Below are 21,347 nucleotides of genomic sequence, written 5' to 3'. Positions count from 1 at the left end.
TGATACCACAAGGTTTGTAGGGAGAGGGTTGGTTGATTTGCTTTTTGTTGTGGTGGATACTGCAATGTTCCCGTTTTAAAATCCAAGAATTACAAAATGTTTTTGACCATTGCTAGCTTCACATAATAAAATATGAAGTTTTGGGCCAAGGGTTGTTTAAGCTTCCCTGCCTTGCATGGAAGCAGCTGAAAAGTCCTGCTGAAATATAATGCTGATAGGATCTGTCACAGAGTGTTGACAAACACAGATACCATGAGAAAAGTGGAAGGTTTAGTTAACAACGGAAAAACCCTCACACATGTGATAGGGACAAGAGGAGCAAAATGCTATATATTTTTTTGAAATAGCAAAAGTGAATGAGCAAGGTGGGGTGGGGAAGAACAACAGGGTGATGGAGTGGCCAGTCCAGTGCAGAGGGAACATCTTGCCCTGGATCCTCTCAAACCTGGCAGCACCATTGTTTACGAACCTCCTTCAGCTGAAAATTAAGCTAATCTGTGCAAGGTATGTCTTCCCTCCCAGTTTGTAAGTGCGTTTTAAAAATAAAAATAATAATAATAATAAATCAGTTGGTCTAAAAAAGCACATCTAGTATGCATGCCTAGCCAGCAATATTCTGAGGGGAATTTAAACTGGTAGCTTGTAATCCAAGAGGGCAACAGCCCATTTGCAATTACTCCCATATACAACACAAATGCAGAGAATTTGCAAATGCAGCCAGCATTCTGAAATATTTAAAATGTGCATATCAGTGCACATTTAATATCAATGAGATAAACTGGCAGGCTCCACTATCCCCCCCCCCTTGCAAACACCACATTTTTATCAATGATCTATAGCTAGTTGTTCCGCCTCTTGGTGTTGACAGTATAGTACCCTTTGGGATAAGATCATTTTTCCATGATGATAATAATAGCAATAAAACTAATAATAATACTAAAAGAAATGCGTATTAAGAACCAAGCTTGTAAGCAACTTATCCAGATGGCTTAACTAATGAGTTTTATAAAAAGCTTCTCTAGTCCTTGGTGAACTCTTATATTAGCTAGCTTCGAGGGCTTTATATAATAATTATTTCATTACCGGTCTGGCTCTCTTTATACAAACAGCTTAGCTGTTTAACCAAACAAAGAGTCAAAGATGCTGAAGTGGCAATGTAGGCTTGGCATTTATCAAGTGAAATCTATAAAGGAGGAAGAACATTAATATTTTGATCAGCGCCCTAGCATTTCACCCGCAACTGACATCCTCCAAAGCAGTATGTGAAAATCATGCCAAATATATTAAATTCATTAGTTGGTTTATATGCTGATTTTCAGCCAAGAGGGGCTCCCCAAGTGGCTTGCAACAATTAAAACCCGACCACATAGATATCAGAGGTATTTGGATATATGTACATGTCTCCTCCCACTCGACATTTACTAATCACAGTACATGACAAACAGCAACCAGTGACCGTCTCTTGCAAAAGGCAAACAGGACCTCTTCTGGGGAAATCAGCAACAAGTAAATGCAAGGATCGAACTTCAAAGCTCTAATATGAAGTCCAACATGGGAGTCGGGAGAGGAAAGGGTGGAGGAGGGGACAAAGGGCAGTTCTTTGGAGGGGTGCCAAAAGCCAACAACTAGCTTGTTATGAAACAAACAAATGGAAAGAAGAATAGCCTTAGCTGACACCCTCAGCTGACTCCTGGATCCCTCCAGGTCTTTTATTATTGTACTGTATTGCATTCTATTGAACTACATAGGGAAGAATGTATGACATGGATACTTAAAGTGAATTGTTGGGGGAGGGTTCAAAATAAACTTTTTAGAAATCCTGCAGGCTTGCCAAGCCAAAACTTAGGAAAGTAAGGATTTGCATTGTTTTTTTAAAATCAAGATTGTTTATTAGATAAGGAGGGGATCCGGGGTTTTTTGGAAGGGGTGACGGAATGAGAGCCTAAAAATTCATGTCACCTTTGCATTGAAAATATTGTCCTTTGTTCAAAATCCCAATTGCTCCTTACAACGACCTGTGCAGATCACTCCTCTGGTTTGTAGTGTCACATTTGTAACATTTAGCTATGCAAGCCTATGCATATTTACTCAGAAGTAAATCCCAATGTGTTCAATTGAATTTACTCCTTTAGAACCCTTTTGTTTTAACTCAAACAATGGGTGATATAAAATACCTCCACTACAGGACATATTATATGGACGTTATACCAAATTCCCATCTTTTCCTATCCCAAATTATTTCTCATGTGGACTAATTTCCATTTACTCTACAATCCACATATTCCCCTCCTACACTTCTCTACATTTTCTTGCTGCCCTATCTATCGCCTCTAGTGTGGCCGGTCTGTTTATGTGTATGTGTCATCTGGAAATATTTGCTCGGAAGTCCCTTTCTGCCACGTATATGGCCTCTGCTAGTTTAGCTCAGATTATTAAATTTATTTATCACTTCACACAAGTGAAAGGAATCCCAAAATGATTTACAAGAGAAGTCAGCCACTTGTGCTGCACCCTCTCTTGCAGAAGGCAAAAACAGGGAATTTTCTAGAGAAAACAGCAAAATGATCCAAGGACTCCTTGGTCTAATATGCACTTTAAAAAGGAGCAGGCGACTGAAAGATGCTTTCAACTGGAATTGTGGGTGGGAGGAAGAAAAGAAAGCAAGGGATAGTTCCTTGAAGGGAAAGTGAAAGTCAACATGGAGCACAGGGCAATTGGAAAGCCATGTTGTTGTTGTTGTTTTAAAAAATCTTTGACTGTTGCTAGCCACTAATGCATAGATGGGAAATGTCAAGCCTATAGACCAAATGTGGCCCTTAAGGCTTCTCTATCTGGCCTGTTGAACTGTCCCCAATTCATATTCCTCACGGCCCCTGCTTCACAGCCTGAGTACTGTTGCCTGGTTGGAATGTTGCCATCAAGTTTCTTTCCTGTGTGGAGGACAGAGGCATGTGCATGTGTAGAAACTAACCTACTGTACACAGCTAGCATTTGCTTTTGTTCTTCCACCTGATTTTACCTCTTGTTCTGCCTAGCACCAGAGAAGGTTACCACTAAGGGAATGTGATTCTCTGGATGGGAAAGTTTCCCTGACCCCGACTTTGAAGTCCTAAACGGCTCAGGGCCTGGTGACACATTAGATCACATCTTCCTACAAATGTCTAGCTGGTCCTTGAGATCATTTTCTGGCATCCTTCTCTAGGTGTGGTATGTTTGGAGTGTTGGGATTGTAGTACCTCTGGTGCGGAACATGTGCTCCTTCTGGGGTATTTTGTCCACCTTTGGTCCCCACCCTGCACTCTGCTCTCACCTGTGGCTCCTAGAAGCTGTCAGCATGTGACAGTGGCTACACCCTGCGAATGGCTTTGACTGGCAGGTCATACCAAGTGAGAGTAGCTGATGGGACTTCTCCTGTATGCCTCCTCTGGAGTATTGAGCGGGCAAGACCAAGAGAAGGTCCTACAATCAAGAAGGCGGTTTCTACATGTGCTGTAGAGGGAAGTGAGGGACAGATGGGGCTCATCAACTGTGAAGGTAGCCCATCTAGGAGAAGGAAAACCGACCCTAAAGCTCTGCTGCTTTGTGGGGCATCTGTGGGAGAAGAAAAGGCTAAGGAGTAAACAACACAAATCCATAGTGGATTCCCTAAGATGGCAAGCCTCCTTCCAGCAACTCCTGCAACCAAGCTGGTACCAAACATTTTGCTCTGCTCCAACGCTGATGTTTCGCTCCTTGCCCAAGCAAAACAAGCATGATGAAACATTAAATTAAAAAAGGTTTAAAATCCCACCCCCCACTGCTGAGTACATTGTAACTTTTCAGCAAGTATGGAAATGCGGTCTGACGCTGCAAGTGTTTAACATCCACATCTGCATGTAATTTATCCAAGTAAATTACAGGTAACTTATCTCTTGGAAGTTATAAAAAATGCATGAATGAGTTAATAAGCATGACTGGAATAAATGAATATTAAGTAAAGCACGCCATATAGATAGTTCTTCCCTGAGCCACTACTGCATGCCTCAGGTGCGCTGAGAAGCGCAGAGCTAAAGACTGCCTGAATTCAGCCATCTGAGAAGTGTGGCCATCTCCTAGAAATTGACTAGAAATTGGCAGTATTTACACTTTTAACTAGTACTGCTGAGCTGGAGGCAGATATCAATGTTTCATTAGTGGCAATTTTATTCTTTAAAGGCTGCTACTCAATGTGTCTTGTACCATACCAATGTCCCAGTACTTGCATTTATTCTGAGCAGCCAGAGAGGAATGAAAAATATAAGAGAGGTTGTCTCCCATCCCCAGTGCAGTTCAGAGGTTGCCCAAGTGAAAATGTCTACATGCATATTTTATCAAAATTGCAATCTTTGACCCCCAAATTGCATCTAAACACCCAGGCAGTGTGACACCTGGATGACACAAACTTTGTTTTGCATGTCAGTCTGAGAGAGTATTGAGTTTTCATACAGGCATTCACAAATACTGAATTCCTCAGCCGTACCCATTTCCTTGCTGTCATGAATCACCACAGAAAACAGAACGCAGCATAGTCTTAACTCGGATGCTCTGGCACAATCAGCAACTGCTTGGGTGGATGTATACATTGAAATGAGGCAGTGTTAACAAATTATCATGAAGATGGATTCCTAATGTGGACAGCTGAAGTTTGTGTATGTTTGGTGTGTAACATAAACATTTCTAAAAGGTCTGTTTACCTGATTTCTGGGAAAGTGTGGCCATGGCAAATGGGGCTCCCTTCTGCAGCATGGACTGGTGTGTTTGTGTGGAGTGAGTTCATGCCACTTTTGCCAGCTATGCCGGTTACTGGGGCCTCTTTCACAGGCAGCACAGTCAATCACAGGGGCATTCATTGGCATGGCATAGGGAGAGGGCAACAGGGCAGACATCGCCTCACAGTCTTCCCTCTGGTCCACTCCCTGGAATTCTAAGCCCGCCACGCCCATGCCTTGGCTACAGCTCTCCTCTGGATTCCTACTCTTCCTTCCATTTGATTTGTGTTTGGTAGCTGCCCAGGTGCAAGTGGGCTAGGTTCTGTGTGCCTTGCTACGGAAGTACTTCGGTCACCATTTGGGAGGCCAGGGAGAAATTTTCCCTTGAATCCAATTGGCTGGTCTGGGGTTTCTGCCTAGCTCATAGCAACTGTCAGAACTTGATGGCAGGCAAGGTGTTGAAGATGAATCCTTCGACTAAGTGTGTGTGGGGCGGGGCTTCCTTGCACTGCAGTTAAAGGGAGCCTGGGGCAGGAGCTTCTTATCTGGATGCCCAGGGGCGGACAGGCCATAGCACCCCCAAATGGTGGCCCAGAATTGATGCACATCAAAGGGTCAACCTGTAACTTTGGTCAACCCTGTCAATCATCAACTGGCAGGCAGGCTGGTTGATGTCAAGATACATATCCAATGCCTATGCCAAAACCTGCTGATATTTGTAATCAATAAAGTTCTGGGGTGTTTAATCCCCTACTGCTATCATCCGTTTTAATTCTACCTATGTTGTATTTAGCGCCTCTTCCGCCCTTGGCTCCACAAACATTAAGCCCTATATGAAAGAGGACTTACATATGCGCTAAGTAAAATGTCTACACCAGGTCTATGACAGAACATTGAGGGACTAAGTTTTAGTGGATCACCACATTTTTAATGCCTGAAGTTCATCTTTCATTAATGAAAAATTATCAAAGTCCAAATCAGAAGACCTTGATTACTTTTCTTAGAATCTCCATTGGTTTTCATGACAAATAGCGTGAAATCATGTCACACTGCAGTAGCCATGGAAATGATGTATATTATCTCAGTGGATATTGCATTTTGACAGGCAGCAAGATGGGCCTTGAAATCAGAGATCTAGAGATGTTCGGGGTGGGGAGAAACAAACAGGAAAAACTCAGAAACCTTTGCACCAACCAGACTGAGACACGTCCATTTAACAATATGTGTGTCCCAATGCATCCAACCGCAGCTTAGTATGAAAAAGGTAAAGATGGAGACACAACATTCTCTGCTCTGTAAAATTAAAAGATGGAAATCCCAACAGATAGATAATACCTGCTTGAGACATCGCTCTTCCAGTTCACAGATGCTGCCAAAAGCAGGGTTTTTGCTTCTGCTAATATTGGTTGGGAAACATTAATATTTATAGCTTAGCAACCAGCAGAGAGATAACAATTATTTATGGTGCAGGAAACACAGACAATGGAGCAAAAGAAATCCAGTTTTCCTGATCAAGAATCGTATTCACAAACACAGTCTCAAATAAGTCTGTTCAAGCTGGAGCGGAACATATTCATTATGAAAGCCTGTATTACATTTTATTTTTCCCCTCATGCCTTCGCCTGAAAACTCCCACAGAATAATATTGGGTGGTTATTTTCTTTTCTTTTTATCCCCCGAAAGTACAACAAGCAGAGCCATATCCTCTCTGACAAATGACCCCTCAGTATGCATTTCCTGATATACTGTGTCATAACTCTCTCATCACATCAATGTTCTTCTGATTAAAAGAAAGAAAAGAAACTGCTGCTGCATTTTGATCTAGTGTAAACCAAACCTCCTCTTTTCGTAAAACATCACTTTATGCAAATATAATGAAAAACTAATTATTGTCTCCCACCAAGAAATCCAAACAATGTATTAAGACAAACAATGACTGTACTGGTCTGTCAGCTCTTCTAATATTACTCTGAAACTTGTGTCCCTCAAATGAATAATTACCTACAAAATAATTAAATGTTGCTGATATGGTGAGCACATCCCACTTGTACATAGAACAGCAAAGCTTGTCTTCCCTGAAATCCATCTCAGTCATGTTGGATAAGCTTACTGTCCATCACACGGCTGGCATCGATCCCTGCTCAATTACGGAAGAAACATAGCACCATATTAAATGACAAATAAGGCTTAATTTTAATCACAGGCAGCCTGTAAGTCCATGTTCCATTATAGATTAAAAGAACCAATTATTTTTAAAAGAAAGATTTAATGAAAGGCCCTTAGTAATATATGGACATGTTGCCCTCTCTGCATTTGCAAGTCAAGCTCTCCAGTAATGGTTGAGAGACTCTGCAAACAATCTCAGCATGCAGTGAAGATGTTCTCTAGGGATTCATAGTTCTAACTTAAAAACCACTAAACCACACAACTTCAGGACATTCTCTCTGTAATTATACCAGAACACATCACCCTGAAAAACTACATTGGACAATAAATGGTGTTTGTACATTTGTCAACTGCATCGGTATAAACCAATACACAGTTTAGGGCTATAGTCACAGGGCTATCTAGGATAATCTAGGCCCAGTTCATACGTTAATAGGACTAAATGGGTCCCTGCAGTAGGGGACTGCATGTGATATCAATTCAGGTTCCTTGTGTATGTCGTAACACTTACAACAGCCAATTGGTGTGATCTTTCCACGCTATTTGGAGAGGGAAGACCCATGCAGTTTCCTGGCCTGCACCAAAAAGGATGTCAGAACACAGGAAGGGGTATGTGTTATAGGAGGAAATTTGGCTGGTCAGTAATTGCATGATCAATGTACTTCCCTACATCAGGATCCTCCCTTTATGCTTAGATAAAGAGAAAGACTGAACAAGCCACCAATTACTCTGACAGTATTTTGTGACATACACAGGAACATGGGGTTCTGCGTCATAGCAAGTCAGATCAATGGTGCAACTAGCTCAGAATTATCAGTAGCTCTCTAGGGTCACAGGCAGGAGTCTCTCTCGGACCAGACTAAAGATGCCCAGGATTGAACCTGTGACCTTTTGTATATGATGCATGTGCTCCATCACTGAGCCACAACTCTTCTCCACAAGTTTGCAGCTGACAAAGTGAGTTTAAAAACACAAGGGTAAGTTGTTCTGCATGCAAAACATTCTTCTGCTTACAGAGAGAGCACTGTTTTCTTAATACAAGCAAACTCGTGCACAAACCACAAGAGAGAGAAAATACCAGAATTCAGATTTGTCCAAGTGCACTGGCTGTTTTGCTTTATTTACATGCCTCACACTGCACATTTGCTTGTTCAGGGTCTTGCACATTCATGCACTGAGATGCTTGAGTATCTTATTTTTTTGCACACAGAGCCCTCTGGCCATTGTTCTCTGCAATATTAGTTTGCACAATGTTTCCTGCAGTGTTATTTTACTTACAGAGCTCTGACCCTGGATCTGCCACATACAGAAAGACTCCTGAACAGTATCTAATTGAATGACAAACTATTTTCAGACACTGGACAGCTCACATGATAGATGCCTGTGTATTGATGAACATCTACACTTATTGTCAATCCTATGAACAACAACTTGAACCTACAAACATAGTGTGTGCATGTGAACTATTTGGTGGATAACATGTTTGTGCATAGGACTCATGCTACATCTAGCAATTAGGTTGTATGAAATGGGCTTCAAATCAGTTCAATCATATAGATCAGGATCTGCACTAGAAAGCTTTTCATGCATAAGTGATGGTTGCTCTGCAGAGGTCTTCTTGAGAATAATCAACAGTGCTATAATATAGCACAAATAATGACAGTTGTTACCATGGTTTCCAAAACGATTCAGAGTTAACTGTGGTGCACAGCTGGACAATAAATCCATAGATGAAAGAGACAATGACTATTGTTTTTACTTGATAACCTTTAGAGATATAGAGTACTGTAGGCTTATTCTTCATAAACAAGTTGAAGATAATTAAGGGGAAACCTGGGAATTTCTTTATGCAAAATACTGTAATGCAATGCTATTTCCCGAACACCAATTTAATGACTAAGAGAAATCTGATTCAATCAATGATATAATTCTTAGTATTCCTAAACTTTATTAGCCTCAATAGTTAGCTATCAGTCATTTAGTTACTTCGCTTTCACTAATGATACCCAACAATTTGCAAATTATAATTATTTTTTTACAGAAGCAACATCAGATACCCTATGCAGAAAATCCTATTTTCCTGAGCTGAAAAGCCTAATCTAGGAACAGAGGCTCCATCAGTATCTTTACATGCTTGTTTTTTTGCAGGGAGTCAGACTGAATTCAGCTCTCTACTCTTACACTCCACAAGATATGTACCACTGGAAACAATTTGTTTGGAATAGTGCACACAGATCTTAGTTTCTGAAATCAGGAAGCCTTGTATGTGAGATCATTCAGAGCACATTTTTTCTCCTCTTTGATTTAGGGAATTGAATAAATACAGCAGGTGGAATCCAGCTGGCACCCTTTTAATCCCCAACAGAAAAGGAGGGAAGGAGATGGTTGGGAATCACCACCCCCAGATAGTTGAGGGACCCTCAGAACAACATGGAAGGTGGCATGTGGGCTGGAGGGTGGAATGGGAATTGGTGTAAATTTCATCCCCTGCTCTTCTGTTGCCAAAGGCATCTATTGGATCAAAAGCACTTTGGCAAGTGCTAGAGCAGAAATCAGACTCCACTCATTGCTTGCAAATATACTATTAAAAATGGCATGTGCTGTTGGAATTCTTGCCCGTCTTGAGGTATGTGCCTATCTGTTCAGGCACCGGCTGAATTCCTTAGACCTCCCTCCGGCGACTCCCGGCAGGATAAAACATACGCGAGGTCCGTTCCGGCGATTTTCCTCAGGCTGTGAGGAAAACACACCAACTGCTCCTCTCCTCCTCCCTGCTCCCTGCATGTCCCCAGGGAGGGGAATCAGACACAGACAGTAAACGTATCTACATGTCTTTATTTGTGTCTTTTAGCAGTCATACAGTAAAGATGTCTGCTCTCTTCAACAAAACAGAGAGAAACTCCAACCATGTACTTCCAGCACAGGCCATATGACAAACCCACTGAGCTAACATCCGGTGCTCAGTACAGAATGGACTGCCCCTTTGTTCCCATGGCAACAGTCACAAACTTCCTGTTTGGCTTTCCAGCCACAAGCAGCAGACTTGGCTGCTATAGCCTTTGCTTGCTGCCGCATTGCTGCTTTAGAATAACATGTGCATGGTGTAGCATGAAAAGCTCTTTGCATTCCCAAACAGTTTGAGCCTTATACACTAGATGCTTTATTTCTGCATCCGTACTGAGAACAGAAAACCCGTATCAAAGAGGGCATGGGTTTGGTCTTTAAATGGCTTCCTTCCATTTTCTGTCCTATGCTAACAGCACATGCATTCATACACCACACCAGAAGCTCAAACAGATACTTCTTAAATATTTGAAGTACATGTCCCATTTACCCACCACTGACACTTAGCCATTGTCACATCAATGAGAAAGTACTTTGGACATGGACACACACACACACACACACACACAGCCCCCAGAATTATTACAACAGAAAGCTAACGTTTAAGAAAATATTCTACAAATGAGAAAAAACTCTGGTGCAAAACTTAATTGTTGGATGTGCTTTTACCAAAGACAGAGAGAGACATCATAGGAGTAGGCAATCTTTAGTCTGTCAAGGTAAGTGGTGAGCTAGACCTTCTTCTCTTTCTGCCACCACTTGACTCTCTCCCCCCGCCTCCTTCTCACCCCTTTTGTGCCCAGCAGTCAGCTCTAGCCACAGGGCTAACTAATAGCTTTCACAGGAGTTTTGAAATTAGGACAAGGGCTACAGACAAACCCACTTGCCACTTATAGGTTGCCCCACTGAGCCATAGACATTCACCTATTGAACTGCTAAGTGTCTTTATAGACAGTACCTTGTATCAGTGGGTGATTTTGCTGAGAAATGCCTTCGTGGTGGGCTAAATGAATAAACAATCAATCACTCTCTTCTTCCATAGTTTCTCAGTCTTATTATAATTGCCACATAGTGAAACAGAAATAAAATCATAAGTTCTTCCACAGCATTGCGTTTCCCACATCTAATTATTCAGACATTTGGAGATAGGAAACTTTTACCCCAGTACAACAGAATATTCTTCCTCCCACATTCTCCCTTCCCAGAATATATCCCAGCTAAGCACTGTTTATTTTATATGCAAAGGAAGTTTGTTTTTTGCTTGCATAATTGAGTTATAAATAAAACTGACCATTTAAAAATTTCCTTCAAGGTGTTAGCAAAAGAATTGTAGTTGTTTTCAGGTGATTAAGTAGATACTTCTACATAAACAGGTAAGCAAGTATTGCTTTTGCTCTAGTACTTAGGACCATTAAAATATCTCAAATAGAAAAGCAATTGATCTTCAAGCACTAAATGAAGAATACCTCCAAAATATAAAAGGTAAAGGTAAAGGACCCCCTGACAGTTAAGTCCAGTCGCGAACGACTCTGGGGTTGCGGCACTCATCTCACTTTACTGGTTTGTCCGCAGGCAGTTTTTCCGGGTCATGTGGCAGCTTCTGGCAAAACCAGGGCAGCGCACGAAAATGCCGTTTACCTTCCCACCGAAGAGGTACCTATTTATATACTTGTGCTTTGGCATGCTTTTGAACTGCTAGGTTGGCAGGAGCAGGGACCGAGCAACAGGAGCTCACCCCGTCGCGGAGATTCAAACAGTCAACCTTCCAATCAGCAAGCCCAAGGCTCAGTGGTTTACACCACAGCACCAGCTGCATCCCATTTCTCAAAAATATAGGTCATAATAATTACTTCCTTGGTTCCTTTATCTCTCTTATAACATTGCTTTAAAAAAACACTTCTCAAAAGAATGTTTAGCAGGATAACTTTATGGTCACGCTCCAAAGAGTCACATCTAAAACACCGCAAGCTGGCTTTCTCTGACCTCTTTCTTATTGCAGCCCGTCATGGTCCTAAAATATGACGGAACATCATTTCTACTGGCAGGATCCAGCTGAAAATTAAAGTTGTTAAATCATGTCCCATATTTGAGTGGAACTGTGCGAGGGTTGACACCAACTTATGCATATTATTTTCCAAACTGAATTGTATTACACAAATATTTCATAAATTTCTCAGAAGATGGAATACCACTTTGCAAGTGGCCTTGTTTATTGGGTACTCTTATACTTTCATATTGATATTACTTGCTTTTATGGAAAGTTTCTAATCTCTCAAAATTCAGGCTACATATCCAGAATATTTTTAAGGCATTAATTTCACATGAGTTTAACATGTAGGAAATAGAAAATGTGTAAAAGAATAAATTAATGCAATAAACTGGCACATAAAATATACAAAACTCCCACTCATATTCACATTTCCAGACAACAACTCAATAATATACTCAAGCACTGAAATGTTTGTGGAGCGCTTTTTATGTTCTCATTCATAGGCACCATTTTGAAATTATCAGTCTCATTCTGGCTGCATTCAACTCTGAAAGCATTCAATAACCATATAAATTTAACCAAACAACGTTTACTAACAAGCTTCAATGTAGTACAATGCAGAATTTCTGACAAAAATACCTGGTGATGAGTAGAATCTCATATCTTTAATTATTGTTGCAATTCAAATGATGAAAATGTAACTGTGTACTCACCTGGAACCCAAAGGTTGTTGCTTCCAGGAAGTGGAGATAAAGTCTCTTCTATGAAATTCAAGATGTCTTCAGTGACTTTTACACTGAGTGACTATATCTACAGAAAAATACAGCTAAATGTTAGGAGAAGTTGAATTCATGGGGTTGAATTCAAGTCTGTGGTGATCACAGATTTAGTTAGTTGTTAGTTAGTTAGTTAGTTAGTTAGTTAGTTAGTTAGTTAGTGTATATACAATCCTTCATCTGTAGATCTCAGGGAGGGTGACAACATTGGGTAAACCCACTGAAATCAAAGGCCATGACTAGGTTAAGACCACTGATTAAAATGGCTGTGCTCTGATTATGACTGACTTGGTCTCAACCCAGAATTTGTCTGATCTCATATTCTACAGGGGGAAAGTCAACTGATTTGAGAGCTCATGCTCTTCATCCCTAAGGAGATAAGAGTTCACTAAAAATTATAGGACAATATAACAGACCAACAAAGAACAAAACCCACAGCAGCAAAAAATAAATAAATAAATAAATAAATAAATAAATAAATAAATAAATAAATAAATCAGAGTGCTCAGGAGTTGGAGAGAAGAAAATATTTTAAACTACCTCATAAATGAAGCAAGTCAGGGAGCCATCTGAATTTCCCAGGTCAGGGAGTTTCAGAGGATGTGGGAGAGGGTTATTCACAGAAAAAGACCCTCATCTTTATTGTCACTTACTGAATTCCTGAAAGCACTATGAGGCGGCTTCTGGGCAAGATCTCAGCTCTTGAGCAGGAATATGCTGAATAAGGTCTTCTACAGGCAACCTGGTCCCAAGTGTTTTGCTTAACACTTTATAGGTCAAAACCAGCAGTAGTAGTGAATTATTATTTGACAAGCTGTTGCTGCTAAACATGGGATTTTAACTTCAGAACAAGCACTAATGTGGATATTACATGGATATCTTCCTCTCTGAATCACATTAGTCATCTTCCGATATGGGGGTGGTGTGTTGCTCTTTGCAGGGTACAGTTAGCGTTACTGAAGCCAACTAAGCTTTGTTGCTATTCTGTTCTATGATCCTGGACAACGAAGTACTGACTACTAATGTGATAATTAAATTAATCTCTGTATCTTTTAGTCATTCAAATGTAATTTTGCATGCAAGTGGAAATATGCATAGCATCATCTAGCATTAATGTCTCGATAGGAAGAAAGATCATTATTGCGGTAATGAAGTTGCAGAGTTTCAAAACTACTTTTCTACTGCTGTCTCTGTGGAGAGATGGTTTCACTTTTTAAGAAAAAAAATAAAATCACCAAGATCCAATAGGAAAGAACTTGGGTATGACAGTTGTCTTTTTATTTGAAAGAGCAGACCCATCTTCCTTTCATAAAAGTATCCAAAGTTTTCAGAGATGTTGGCTATGTGTGCAGATGCATAAACTGATATGTACATGGAACTACTTGCATAGTTCTTGATATCAGAATGTATGTGCAAATTAGCATCTTAAAAGGCAGTGAGGCTGTGCTCCTGCCACTGCGTTTCAAGTCACATTTGCGCTTGCTGTTCACACCAGAGGTGGGTGGTTGTCTTCACCCAGTGTGCTGTACCTGATTTGTTTCTCTGTACCTGCAAACACTCCCAGCCTGCCACATCCACTGGAAGAAGAAGAGAGGCGGGGGGAGTGTACCACCCTGGCACCACAATCCCGTGGGGTGCCATTGCGGTTGGTGCGCCACATCCCCAGGACGCGTGCCACGCCCCTGCGGGTGGCACGCCACGGTACCAGAGCATGAAGCTCCACCACTGGCCACATCTATTCAAGGAAGCTGTCATCTGTGCATGCACAATGACTGTCTGAACTGTACACCCTTCATCTTAATGGCAGCTTGCATTTACAAATCAGATGGAAGCCCGTTTGAAGTATTTCTCAACAAACTGCAGGGTGCATACAAAATGTGGCTAACAACATGGCTTCATGGCACCAGTGGTTGGAGCAAACTGGAACCAGGGAAAGCGGTAATGGGCTCTTAGCCCTGGAAGGTCTTAAAAGGCTATCAAACCAGCATGGGCAAACCTTATATCAAGGGTAGCCAACATAGTGCACTCCCAGACTTGTAATATTAGAATTGAAATGCCCTGGAGTTCTCCACCTTTGGAGGCTACGATAGGGAGTCTCTTTTTACAGGAAGGGCATGAAAGCAAGGACTTACTGCAGCCATGATCATGCTCCCTGCAGCTGCAGGACGCTTCGTTGCCCTCTCCACTTTTAAACCAAAGGGCATAGAAAGACAAAAACTTCTGCCCTCATGATGATGCAACATATCCAATGAGATTTGGCTACTTGATGTCACTGAAACCATGCAAGAGTGAATGGAATGCTCGCTGACCTTGTTCTGGCTAAATACAGAGAGAGAGAGAGAGAGAGAGAGAGAGAGAGAGAGAGAGAGAGAGAGAGAGAGAGAGAGAGATTCAGCAACAGGAGAGAACTGCAGTTGCTGACATAAGGGACATAAACAGATAGCAAATAGAAATGAAAAAGGTGAAGATGAGCCTCCTCCTTCAAATCCTTGGCTTTTGAACCAAAAAGGTTTGCCTGAGATTTAGCTCTAGCCTACAAAAGGCTAATACAGGCTCTAAAAAGAAGGTTGCTTTAATCAATAGTGGTTTTATATTTTACAGTCATGCTTTTAACTGGAATGTTTTCTTAAGCCCTTTTTAGTTATTTGCAATTAATTTATATGAGGTTTTTCATGCTTCTGTTCTTATTTTGTAAATCATCTAAAGAAGGTTTGTAGTTTTACCTTTAAAGTGGCATAAATAAATAAGGTTTATTAATCACTTAAAGCTGTACATTGGGGGGGGGGGGTACTATGTTGCATAAGTATTATTGGGAGAAATTTTCAAAAATGGGGGGAAATAGTTATTTTGGGCTTTAGCACTGCATCACCAAGTTGAATCCGATGAGCAGCATCTTGCTGATAAATTGTGGGTCATACATGTGCAAATCACAAAGTGCTTAAAAATATACACAAAGCATATTCGTTAAGATGTTCTATTACCCAATACAATGTTTTCACTATAGGGCAAAAAACAGGAAGCAGAAGCAAGAATCTGTTTGGGAAACCCTATAAGCTTCTGAATTGGGGCACAAGCTTATTATTATCATTATTTTCTGTATCACCCTCACCTGAGTATCACAGGGCAGATTGCAATATAAAACACAAAAATGCATTACATAGTAAAAAAAAACAACAACAACTCTGCACACACAGTTTAAAAGGCCATAGATTGTTCAATTGGCCTAAGGCCCAGGAGACTAGAAATGTTTTTGCCTGGGACCTTAAGATATGCAACAAAGGTACCAGGTGAACCTCCCTAGGGAAAGCATTCCACAAGGGGGAGTCACCACAGAAAAGGTCCATTCTCATGTTGCTGCCCTCTGGATCTCTGGCAGAGGAGACAAACAAAGAAGGGCCTCAGATGATGACTGCAGAGCCTGAATTGGTTCACATGAAGAGAACTACTCCTTGAGGTACTGCAGTCCTGAACCGTTTAAGGCTTTATAGGTCAAAACCAGCATTTTGAATTGTGCCCGGAGACGAATTGGCACAATCCTGCAGCCAGGCCAGGATTGGAATTATATGCTCAAATCTTGCCCCAGTGAGCAACCTGGTTGCTGGATTCTGCACCAGGTAAGCTTCTGAACCATCTTCAGAGGCAGCCCCATGTATAACACATTGCAGTAATCTAACCTAGTGATTACCAGACCATAGACATCAGAAGTTAGATTATTTCTGTCCAGATAAGTTCACAGCTGGTAGCCAAAGCTGACAGAAGGCACTCTGCACCTCTGAGCCTCAAGCAACAACAGGGGACCCAGAAGGACCCCTAAGCTGCGTACCTGCTACTTCAGAGTAAGTGTAACCCCATCAAGAGCAGGCAACCTTCCATCCATCTGGCCTGGGGAACCACCCACTAAAAGGATCTCAATCTTATCTGGACTGAATTTCAGTTTGTTGGCTCTCATCCAATCCATTACTGAGGCAAGACAACAGTCCTACACATTCATTGCCACACCTGCAGATGTAAAGAAGTATTGCTGACAACAAACTCCAAAACTGTAACTGCTTTCCTCAGAGTAAACCCACTGAACTCATTGGGGCTTACTTCTGTATAGACATGGATAGGACTGCACAGTCAAACTGTCTGAAGCATCTACGGCTGGTGTCCCAGGTTTGAACATTGCTAGTGATAAAGAGCATTTGGTAACTTGTCTAGGAAGTCCTCTCACACCAATGCCAAGTCAGAATGCGGGAAGGAAAGCACACATGAAAGAAAAAGGAAGCTGCTATCGAATAAATGGTGTCATAGGCAAGTTGTCTTATCTCACAAAAGCTCCTCACTATTAAATAATCTCTCTGACTTGAAAGCAGTATGGTGATTTGTGTGATGTGTGCAGCTAATTAGAGCTCTGCTCGTACAAAGACCTATACATATTCCTAACTTCAGGCACTTTCTGTTGGCGTTCTGCTTCAAAAGGAATACTCAATGGACATAAAATTAAGGGCAGGAAGAAATCTTCATGGAATAGGGCCTTACATAGAGAAGAATAAATATATTGGTATGCCCCATTCATTGGTCTGGCCATGAGTTAATTTTGAATAAACTCCCCAAACAGGAGTTTAAAAGACGGCAGTGAACAGGTCTAAAAAACACAAGTTAGGTTTTAACACACTTTGTAAAACCACATTCCATATAATAGTAAGTGATCTCTAGGTGAGCTTCCCTCATTTTTTAATGTGTCAAGATTGGGAGTGGGGACCTTAGGTTTTGTGGCTTTGTATATACATAACCCCCTGAGCCACACGGATGCCTAGTATCAGCCTCTGGAATTGGTAGTCAGCATAACCTCTGGATATGCCAGGGTTACAAGGATCATGGCCTTTTGGTCTTGCCTAGACAAAAAAAACAGGATCTCCAACTCACAGCTGGCTCAGCTGTTTAGTCTTTACTGTATGCAGGCTCCACGCAGGTACTGGTAACTAAGATAGTTACTATCCCTGGTAGAGCCCTTAACTTGGGCTTGTAGCAAGGTTTCTAATAGCCTTGGGGTGGGCTAACCTGTGCCCCCCCCAATGTTGTTTGATGCCAACTCCCATTATTCCAGGCCATGCTGGCTGGATCTGATAGGAGTTGAAGTCAAACAACTTCAAGAGGGCAACAGAATAGTCACATCTCCTGTCCTAGTCTAGGGAAGAAAGGGAAACAAGGGAACTGATGGCTGGAATGTACTTAAAGGCAAAGTGCACAGTCAATAAATGGTGGGAGAAGATGATCCTTCACATAACCTGTTCCTAAGCCATTTACAGCTTTGGAGGTGAATCTCATCACTTTGAATTGTGTCCAAAAGCATGCTCAGGCTAACCCATCCCAGTTGACATGTAGCTGCCAGAGTCCAAATATATCTCACAAAGCTGCTGGGGTGATATAAAGTGGAGCATGTACATGACCCTAAACTCCTTGAAGTAAGAAAGGAATAAAAAGTATATAGAAACAAACAATAACAGATGAAAAAAAGGATTATTAACCATAGGAACTTAATTACTTTGGCACAGAAAGATACAACGATTAGCCCTATCTAAGAACAGGATTGTATATTCAACTAAAATATATGCTGTTGATGTTGTGCTTTACAGGTTATAGTTGGCTTGCTTTTCAATTCGTGGCATTTTATTGAATACTGTATTTTGAGAATTTTGTGTTAGTGGTGTCTTGGGTTGGCAGGGTGGTATAAAATGTAATAGAATAAATTGACTAGTATCCTAGATGGACATGACTCATCTTCAAGAAGGAAACTGTGGTACAGTGGTACCTCGGGTTAAGAACTTAATTCATTCTGGAGGTCCGTTCTTAACCTGAAATTGTTCTTAACCTGAAGCACCGCTTTAGCTAAAGGGGCCTCCCTCTACTGCAGTGCCGCCGCCACATGATTTCTGTACTCATCCTGAAGCAAAGTTCTTAACCCGAGGTACTATTTCTGGGTTAGCGGAGTCTGTAACCTGAAGCGTATGTAACCTGAGGTACCACTTTGCCACTTATCCTAATCAAAGAGCTGTACAGAGTCTGTGCATGTTCACCAATGACACTGGCAAGGCTTGGTCACAGTTCACATGTCAGCCATTTAAGTTATATAAATGTAAACACAGGCAGGGGAAAGATGGAATGCCCTTATACTCTGACTGAAAATACAGTTAAGCACATGTGCCTGCATTGAAGCTGGTTTAATCAGATTTCGTTCAAACAGATTAACTTATTTCTGTTGTGGCAATTGATTTGTTGGCAAATAGTTCAAATATAAGTTAAGACTGCATAGCAGAACTCTAGGGAACATTAATCTAGATGTGTCCAGTAACAAGTGCCATTAAAAATGTGCAGTCTAAAACAATGGATTTCTAGAAGTAGCTTTACCGAATCAGCAAACAATTGTCAGGTTCCACTACTATCATAGCCTGCGTTTGCTGAAAGCTAGGACCACATGCCCCACACTAGATGTGCAGCAATAACAACAGATGTTCACAACACCATATAATATGATGATGTGTCAATGAAACCTTTTATAATACTTGGACAAAAACTGTATTCATACAGCCCAATCCTACACATGCTTACTCTGAAATATGGCCCTCTTTTTTCAGTATGGTTATTCGCAGGGAAATTGTGCCTAGATTTGGAGCATTAATTTGTTAAATGGCAGTAGTAAAAAAATGAATGTACAATTATGCAGAATAACTATCTGAGCAAGAATACAGTACAGCTAAATTTCTATTTCCTTGGAAATGTGCCAGAAAAAAATTAGAGAGGGCCATCTATTTAGTATTGATTCCAAAATCCATCCTTTGTAGTTCTTGCACTCAAAGAGAGAATGGTGACTCCTCTTGGTATTGTGGAATGCATGTTCAGAGTTAATTTCACATTGGTGTAATCTCAAACATAAGTATCACCTGAGATCACCACTACATCCATGGTTGGTAATTAAAAGAGAGGCTCACACTTCTAAAAACAACTATATTATAAAGAACATACACTCAAGGACAGATACACAAAAGCAAATGTGCTGGGAAAACACAACGTATTTTGCAAGGACAAACAGCACTGAAAGAATAATCCATAATAACAAGAGTTCATAACTACTGTAAAAAGTTCAAGGAACCACAGTGTGTCAGAAGTTTCACTTGGAAATTATCACAGCTGTAAATCTACAAAAAAAACTTTGTTTCCAGTTGTACTTGTGACAGGTGGCTGTAACACAGCAGAAAACTCTTGTGATATAAATTGTTCATAGTGACATTGAATTTGGGGGATTTAGGACAGTGAAAAGGAAATACTTATTCACACAGGGCACAGTTCAATCTATTGAATTCAACACTATTTTTAAATTTTATTTATTAGACTTATATACTTCCCTTCATCATAAGATCTCCGGGTGGTTCATAACATAGGAGCTACAAAATGTAGTAGAGGAATATAGGGCAAGTAATGGCTGTTGATATCAAATGTGGTATTGCCACCACATACCAGTTGCCTGGAAGCAGAAGCAGAGAGGGGTGTGGGAAATTGCAGTCAAACAGAACTGCACGAGTGCTAGCTAGTGCATGAAGAGGTTAAGACCGTAGAACTGTGTTCCTAGACTAAGTTAGATCACACACCTCTTACCTCTGGTGGGGAAGGAAGTGAAGCTTCTTCTCTCTCTTCACACCATGTTATTGACCAGAAAGGATGTTTGAAACTATCTATCTGTATTTTGTAGTCCTAGCTGCAGCATGGAATGGAACATGAATCAGACCTTTGGACTTTGTAAGTAAAGCATTTTTATGGTGGTTTTAAAATTGTCTGAAGCTACTCAGAGTGGCTGTGGCAATCCAGTCAGATGGGCGACAAATAAATAAACAAACAGTTAGTATTATAATAAACTTACTTAACAGTGTGTTGGACCTGTTCATTGCCAGGAAAAGGCAACCTATATCCCGGTGCGATACTGCTGCTTAATTTTGTGACTGTTTTAAACTCTGTGGGGGCTCTCCCTTGTTGGATGTGTTAAACCCCATGGTTTGAATCCAGGCATCCAGCCAATTCTTTTGTTCATTATAACATTAGTCATGTATCTTTATTTTCTTTCCACAAAAGAGGGCTGTTGCAAGGGAAATGGGCATCTGGCTGGCCACTGTGAGATCAATATGCTAGTCTAGGTGCACCTTTGGTCTGATCCAGCAGGGTTCTTACTGCGTTTCAGAAATAGGAACACAATGTGTGTGTGTGTGGAGACTACCCATAATTCCTGGATTTAGTAAAAGTTAGAATTAATCAAAGTTTGATTAAACTGTGCCAAATGCCTAACTTCCAAAGGAAACACGAACCCTGAGTAAGCGCCAAGCCCCCACACCGCTTGGAGATTGAGGCATGTAACAATTATTACGTGTGTATGCATTGAGTTGTATCCAACAATGTCAATCGGTTGATGGCAAAGGTTTTGTCAGCAGAATGGAGACGGAAGCAATTTTCAGTTATTCCCCTCAACCTGCACCCCTCCTCTAAATCTGTTTTAAAGTGTTCCCCCTACCATTTGCAACAGATTTGAGGGACGAGGGCTGTACTGGGGGGAATGGTCAGAAACTGCTACCAACCACATTCTGTTGACAGAAACCTTGGCTACAATAGTGTACAACACTATTGGGTCATTGTTTTTTATTTGTTTTAAATGAAAATGTTTCTAATATTGAAGGTGTTCTTCCCTATTACTCTAAGTTGTTTTAATAAGGAATATATCTCGATCAATGCAATGACGATGACAGTAATTCTGCCCAATGAATTCAGCAAAGATCATCCAGCAGTATCCTTCCCCTCATTCACACTATTAAAAACTGA

The sequence above is a fragment of the Podarcis melisellensis genome, assembly GCF_964234715.1.
Source record: "Podarcis melisellensis genome assembly, chromosome: 2".
In the NCBI taxonomy this organism is placed as follows: domain Eukaryota; kingdom Metazoa; phylum Chordata; class Lepidosauria; order Squamata; family Lacertidae; genus Podarcis; species Podarcis melisellensis.
This window is presented reverse-complemented; position numbering follows the sequence as displayed.